At 32.4% G+C, this 7,185-nt stretch overlaps 1 protein-coding gene across 1 annotated transcript in view; it reads left to right on the top strand.

Moving 5' to 3' along the window:
• Positions 1 to 1,292: 1,292 nt before the first annotated feature.
• Positions 1,293 to 7,185, top strand: part of LOC106459200 (E3 ubiquitin-protein ligase HECTD1-like) — a 161,324-nt gene continuing 155,431 nt past the window's right edge. The window contains exon 1 of the mRNA XM_022385634.1: positions 1,293 to 1,582. The gene's annotated coding sequence lies outside the window, so the exon portion shown is untranslated. The remainder of the gene's footprint in view (positions 1,583 to 7,185) is intronic.

Here is a 7,185-nt window from a genome sequence, read left to right as displayed (position 1 = left end):
GTTATATTCAGAAAGAATAAACCAGTTTTATTAAGTAAGGACTTCTGTCGCTAAATTTTTGTCGGAACGAAGTTACGGAAAATCAATTAACAAACGGAGACGTAACAATATTAAAGTTTTGCTTCATTACCCACTCAAGCCGTTTCCAGCCATTATATGTATGAGTGTTAAAAGTTTTTGAATGTTGGTGAGCAAGAAATACACACTGTTGCGTCAGCGAGGTCACGTTACTAGTATCACGCCACTCCTTCTCTCGAACCTTCGTGAATGCCCTAGCATTTACTAGATTGGGGGTAGTCTGGTATATATAGGATGGTCACAACGTGACGGGACAATGTGTGTAGGTAATGAGTAATTGAACTGCAGTCAGAGAGTGTGTAATTGAACGGAGTATTGTTGAAGTCGAGCTCGTGAGTTATAGCGTTTGTTATAGAGCGACTGTTGAAATTAAGTGTATCATAAAGTTGTATTCGGAAAGAATAAACCAGTTTTATTTAAAAAAGGACTTGTGTCGCTAAAGTTTCGTCGGAACGAAGTTAAAAAAAATTAAGTAACGACTGGAGGCGTAACAACACCTTTAAAAAAGAAAAGAAAAACCTAGTATATTTAGGGCGCTCGACTCGCAATCTGAGGGTCGCGGGTTCGAATCCCCGTCACACCAAACATGCTCACCCTTTCAGCCGTGGGGGTGTTATAATGTTACGGCCAATCCCACTATTTGTTGATAAAAGATTAGTCTTCTCTTTAGTCTTGCACTGCTAAATTAGGAACGGCTAGCGCAGATAGCCCTCGTGTAGCTTTGCGCGAAATAAAAAAAAACAAACGTCATGAAACTATGGACTGAACCATGACAGACGAAGTAGCATCTAGAGCTAGATGGCACATTTCATCGTATAGATTTAGTATTGTGGATTTAGAACTTTAGAAAAATTACAAAATTTGTAAATATAAAATAGACACTCCTAAAGATTGTGTGACATACCACATGTAAGCAAATAAAATATTAATATGTATTGGGTAATAATATTTGTAAGTATTTTATTTTCATTTATTTAAATACCAGAATTTTTTATCAAATTTTTAAAAGTTTTTTTATCACCAAATGTAGTTTACTTAAAGTATGATTATTGTTATAATAATTATATATTTATATTAAAAGTTGCTGCATTTACTCTCTCTCATGTTAATAGTTTAAAATATAAAGTTAAAACAAATCCTCAGATGGCGCTTTCATGGCCTTGTTGGCTTTCTACTCTTGTGATGACTTCACATAGGAAGTTAACCTATTATAAGCTAAACGCCAACTTCGCAAATTACTTAGATCTGGAGTGGAAGGGCCTTGTGTTTTGGGAAGGGAGAAACCAAAGTTATTAGTGTTCTTGTGGTTGTACAGAACTAATATTTGGTAATGTCTTAACGTGAAGGATGTTTCAAACAAATTACTTCAATTTTTATTTTGAAATTATTAAGGAAAAATAGTTCTGAACATTGCGAGTCAGTGTGAGTGTGAAGCTGAAAATTTTACTTATTACAAAATATTGGCCATTCGAAACCCAAACACAAAATACGACAGTCTAGAAAGGTAACTTATTCATAAGTTACGATTGTTGAACGTAAGCCTACTTTTACTCCATTACTCATTTTACATTTTAGTAAGTAGGACTACAATTTACAATTACAAAGTAAAATAGACTAAGAATAGTCCACAGTTACAGGCTTTGTATTACTACTAGTACTAAATGATATAACTTAAGCCTAAGACTTGTAGTTGTAGCTAAGACTAAGACTCGTAAGTAAGTGAGAACGTGATCTTCCATTTTGAAAATATGTTTAGTACTATTATTAATATATTATTGATTTTGAAATTGTGTTAGGTATTTCCCTTAAGATTTTAAAAGTTAAGCAACTTCACGGTAATCAATAAAGTACCATAATTATCAGTTATGCTGTTAATCAATCCAAGTTATTAATGTGTATGTAATGATGTAGTTAACATGACCTGCAGACAGCTAAGGATCATTTGGCCATTCAAGGCTATCCTTTCACACCCTCACTTTGGAAAAAATAAAAATTTAAACCCACCTTTTACGTTTCTATAAATCATGAATTCCTCTTTTAGTTTTAAACATCTGTAATTTGTAAAGTGATGGCCCTTACTACTGTTGATGGCAATTTATTCAGTGAACCAATCATGCTGTAATAAAGATAAAACTGTCTTAATTTGAACCTAACCTGTCTTTTCAGAATCTTGGCTCATTGGAATAAAAAGTGGCTAGTTAGAAAAAGCAGGGGCTGTTGTAATTCACTAAATGGAGTCTAGTCAAACTTGGTTAATGGCAGTGGGGTACGTTAGGACCATTGCTATTTTTGATTTACATATGTGATATAGATGAAGGAATGGTCAATAAATTACTTAAATCTGTGGATGGTATTAATGTCTTGGGTGTTGCTGGTGTGTGGAGGATGCTGCTTCACAAAAGTTGTGCAAATAAATGACAGTTGGTTTTATTTATAATAAATGTAAGGTAATGCATGTGGAGTATTCCAATTTAAATTATAAGTGTACTTTTGATAGGAATAACCCAAAGAGTGTTATGGAGGAAAAGTATCTTGGTATTCTTGTTGATCCAAGAAATGTGCTGTTGCTAGTGGTAAGATAAGTAGGATTTCAGGTTGTATAAAGAGGTCTCAGAGAATTATAATTTCTGGCCACAGGAGTATTTTAATGCAAAATCTCAGTTGTGAATATATATAAATCTCACATAAATGAAATACTAATTATTGTACACTAAAAAACACATGAAAATGTCTCCAGTACTAATACACACTGAATTTGTGTGTAGCTAGAGTGAAAGAATGTATGGTACAATAGTCTATGATAAAAGTGGTACCAATGATATATCAATTACATCATTACACTATGGAGAATGGGTGGAGGTTACTACTGGTATGTATCTGTCAGTCATGGTATTTCAAGTTTACAACCAATGTGATTACAAAATCCCTCCTATACTTTCATAGGTGGATAGGTAAACTCGTGCTTCATTTTTAATATTTCTTTGTTGACAATTTTCTTTTCATTTATCCATATAACATGAATCCACATGTATGAGTTTGAAATTGATGGAATTTAACCTTAACACAGGTGTCATGCAGTATCAGGTTATCAGGTAAAGCAATAATTTAATATCAACCACTGGCATTTTGTTAACATTGTTCGATTGGGAAGGTCATGTGGAGCTAAAGGTCTATTTATAGGTACAATTTTTAATTGTTTTTGTTAATTATTAACAACATAGTTTAACTTACATTGTAAATCTACCAATTTGTGACTGTGGAATTGAATGGTGTGTGAAATTTTTGTTTTTTTTATTATTTAAAAATCACTGACACCCCCAAGTTGTGTCTGCAGAAAGGGCACTGAATTGTTGGAAAGGGTTCAGAGGAGGTCTGCTAAGATGGCACTTTGGATGGAAAGATTGTCTTAAACGGATAGGTTAAGATATCTGATCTTGTTTTTTCTTAAAAAAAAAGAATTAGAAGGGATCTGATTGAGTTTAAGACTTTTAAGGGAATTGATAGTGTTGATGCATCATTTTATTGTGTTTATTGGTGAGAATGGTAAGATTAGGGGAGATATAAATTTTAGCAGGGTAGTCATCTTGAGCTAAAACAGTTTTAGTTTTTCTAAAAGTGTAGTTGGTCTTTCGAATGGCTTGCCTTTATATGTGGTGAATGCAGTAAAATTAAGGGAGCTTAAGGGAAAGATTGATAAATATTTGAATAACAAGGGCTGGCATTGAGTTTTTTTTAAGTTTAGTGGATGGGACAGCTTAGATACACCAAAAGGTACCTTGTTGTCCATAAATATTGTGTTATGTCCACTGACAGAAAGCCAGATTGATTCATTTTCTTTGCTATTATGTTTGATATCCACAAATTTGATTGGATGTAACTTACATTCTACATATAAAGCAATTCCTCCCTGTTTTTAGTATTTTGTAACATTTAATATTGTATTTCTAAGAAATTGCTGTCACCAAATTTTTCTACATATAACAAAGTTTCAGATATTCCCATTATACCAAAATTCCCCTTTCCTGTTAGTGCTTTAAGGCTGTCTGTTGTATTTCCTATACTTCTGGCAATATGTTGGTAACAAGTTTAGCATACCCTTGAAACTACTTATGTACTTTGTTCCTATGCTATACTCTTCTCTACATCTTATTTTTAGTGCATTTCAACAAATTATTTTATCAAGTTTCTTTTATCAGGCTGCAGAATTTCTACCCTCTATAAAAGTAAGACCAACTGATCTATAATTTCCTGGCAACTTTTAACTACTATTTTCTGATCATCAGGCATCTGTCTATGTATATAGACCTATCAAAAACGTATCTGATCTTTGAACTCTTAAAACTGGAAAATCTCTGTTTGGTCTTGGCATTATGTGTACTTAGTACTTATCATCAAATTAGTTAATACTTAGGATGTAATGGTAAAACAAGCACATAGCAGCCTATGGAAAGTTTTACAGAATTAGGACCACTTATAAACAATAACTTCTTAGTATTGTCAGTATCACTGCTATGAGCTCCATTCTCAAATGAGTTTTTATTATCGTTAATGCTGAATGATTAAGATTCTGCAACTTTGCTGAACTTTTTTATAAATATACACACATTATATTTTGACAAATGTCCATTTTTTACTATTAAAATGAATTGCTTAGAAAGCCCTGACATATTTTGAATTTTGAATGGAAAATAAATCCTTTGAAATATTTTTTTTAAAGTGTGGCTGCCTCTAATATAACCTAACCACAAAGTATTATTCAACTGTTAGATATTGTTGGCTTTTGAGAATGCATCTCGCACACTTCCATGGTTTTGACAAACTATGTTTTAAAAAAAAATATTTTAATACTTATTACATGCCCCTTTAATTATGGTTATGAGGTCATATACATGACGGCTGTGCACTCTTCCTGTTTTCTATATATATGGCTGCATGTATATACAAAACAGGAAGAAGAGTGCATGTTTTTGTTGGAATGATAGTTCTACTACCCCACAGTTTAAAGAGTGTAGTGTTAATCCTTTTTTTGTTTTTGCTTGTCAAAATTTGGGTCAGCAAGTGGATACTTCTACTTTGATGAAAATTCCTGGATCCTCACATGATGATAATTCAGAAAGTATAGCATAGCACTAGTTCCCTATGAAGACTTGTTCTGCATATAATATTTTCTGGAGAGAAGGATACTGATAAAAAAAAACAACAGGCAGGATCAATTACTTGTACTTAATATTTTGTTCATGTGTAAGATATTCATCCTGTAATGATTTTGTTTTGCCATATAGTATCTCAGTCTTCATAAAAGTTAATGCCGTTTATAGAAAATATGAAAAGTAGGGCAATCGGGGATGTTTTCATAACATTCTCATATTTTGCTGCTATTAGAGGGAACAATATATTACTAATTGACATACAATAATATGTGACACCTGATAGATATTGTCATGTCTGCTTTTCTCTCATAAGAGGGATATTCTTATATATTTGTTACATATTTTTGATCTGATTCCTTACTGAAATGTAGATCTACTCCATTGGCATATGTCTTCATCAGTTTTTTATGTAAATAATTAGAGCTGGGTGATTAGTGATAGTTTCTACTTGATTATATATTTTTATTAGTAGCTTAGTACACCATGCCCCCTACAACCAGAAGAGGCAAAAAAAAAGAAGAAAAAGTTCTATGAGCTTAACTTTTCCACCCACTGTATTAATTCTAACATGGTATTCCTGAACCTGAAAATTCTGTACGAAATATTTGAATTGTCCAGTACTACAGGTATATTAATCCTTTGTTGGTAAATAGGAAGACAAAGAGAATAAAACAGATAAATCTGCAGGACCAAACAAGAGTATCTACATTGTTTTAAAGGAGGACAAAGATAAGATTTGGAAGCCTCTACCATTCATTTTTATTTGGTCTGTAAACAGTGGGCAAGTACCTGAGGATTGGAGAGTTTTCCAATGTTAGAAGAGATGCCCAAAAAATTATAGTCTATATATTCTTTCTTCTGTTGTGGGAAAAATTCTAGAGTCTGATAAAAGTTGTTGCTAAATTATTCAGAGAAATTGATACTACAAAAGATAGCCAACATGGATCTAAGTAAAGGAAATCTTACTCGAAAGGGGCCAAAGGCTGCCTAGAGGGGTCATCTGTTTTAGCAACTCGCACCACTATGCTGTAGTGTGTTGTCTATCTGTCAGTCAGGAGGCACTAAAATGACATTACATAAGGGATGCTTAAAGTTTCAGTTTGTACTGTAGTGACATTAGTGAAATGTACGCATGCTATAAATTATGAGAAGAATCATGCACTCTGTAGGATACAACACAGCATGGCATGTGAACTTCAAAACCAAGAAATAAAAATATTTCTTACTTTTACTTTTGATTTTATTTACTCTTGAAGTAGAACACTTTTGAGAACTCTTGGAGTTTTAATTTGTTTTGAAGATATTAACTCTTTCTGCACAGGGTTGGTCCCTGGGACTGACCTCGTAACCATTTTGTGCGTGTTATAGTTTTCTTGCTATAACTTTTAAATTAGTAAGCATATGTTAATGACATTTGGCAGATTATCAGTAAACATTACAATACTTTCATATGCAAAATATAAATTTTTTTTATTTAGTCTTAAGGTTTGTAAAGCAATATTTTTATCATGCCTTTTTTCTTTTTTGCATGTTGCCTGTCTAACATGCAAAGTAATTTTAAGATTAAAAATAATTTTATGCATCAGAAAATTTACAAGTTTCTCATGCAAAATCTTTATATTATCCAGATAGTTATCAAATGTTTCATAAGAAAAAAAAACTTTATATTTTAATTTTCATTTTCAGTAACAAATCTCTGTATGGGTTTGGTAGATTTGATTGATCTTTTAGCCACCATAAAATGACAAATTATAACACAAACATAAATGTTTAGACTAAATAGCTTAAATCTCATAACAGTATACATTTAAATATATTTATTATTTTTATTATATTGACTTTTCACCCGTGCCTGGCCAATACAGAAGTTACAATGACACGGCTCACGTGCACTTATGTTACCATATTAAATAACATAAAGGTGACCTTTTGTCTGTACAAAGTAACTTGTCTTGGC

The sequence above is a fragment of the Limulus polyphemus genome, unplaced genomic scaffold, assembly GCF_000517525.1.
Source record: "Limulus polyphemus unplaced genomic scaffold, Limulus_polyphemus-2.1.2 Scaffold574, whole genome shotgun sequence".
Classification (NCBI taxonomy): Eukaryota; Metazoa; Arthropoda; class Merostomata; order Xiphosura; family Limulidae; genus Limulus; species Limulus polyphemus.
Note: the sequence above shows the minus strand (reverse complement) of the source record. Positions and strands in the feature narration are given on the sequence as shown.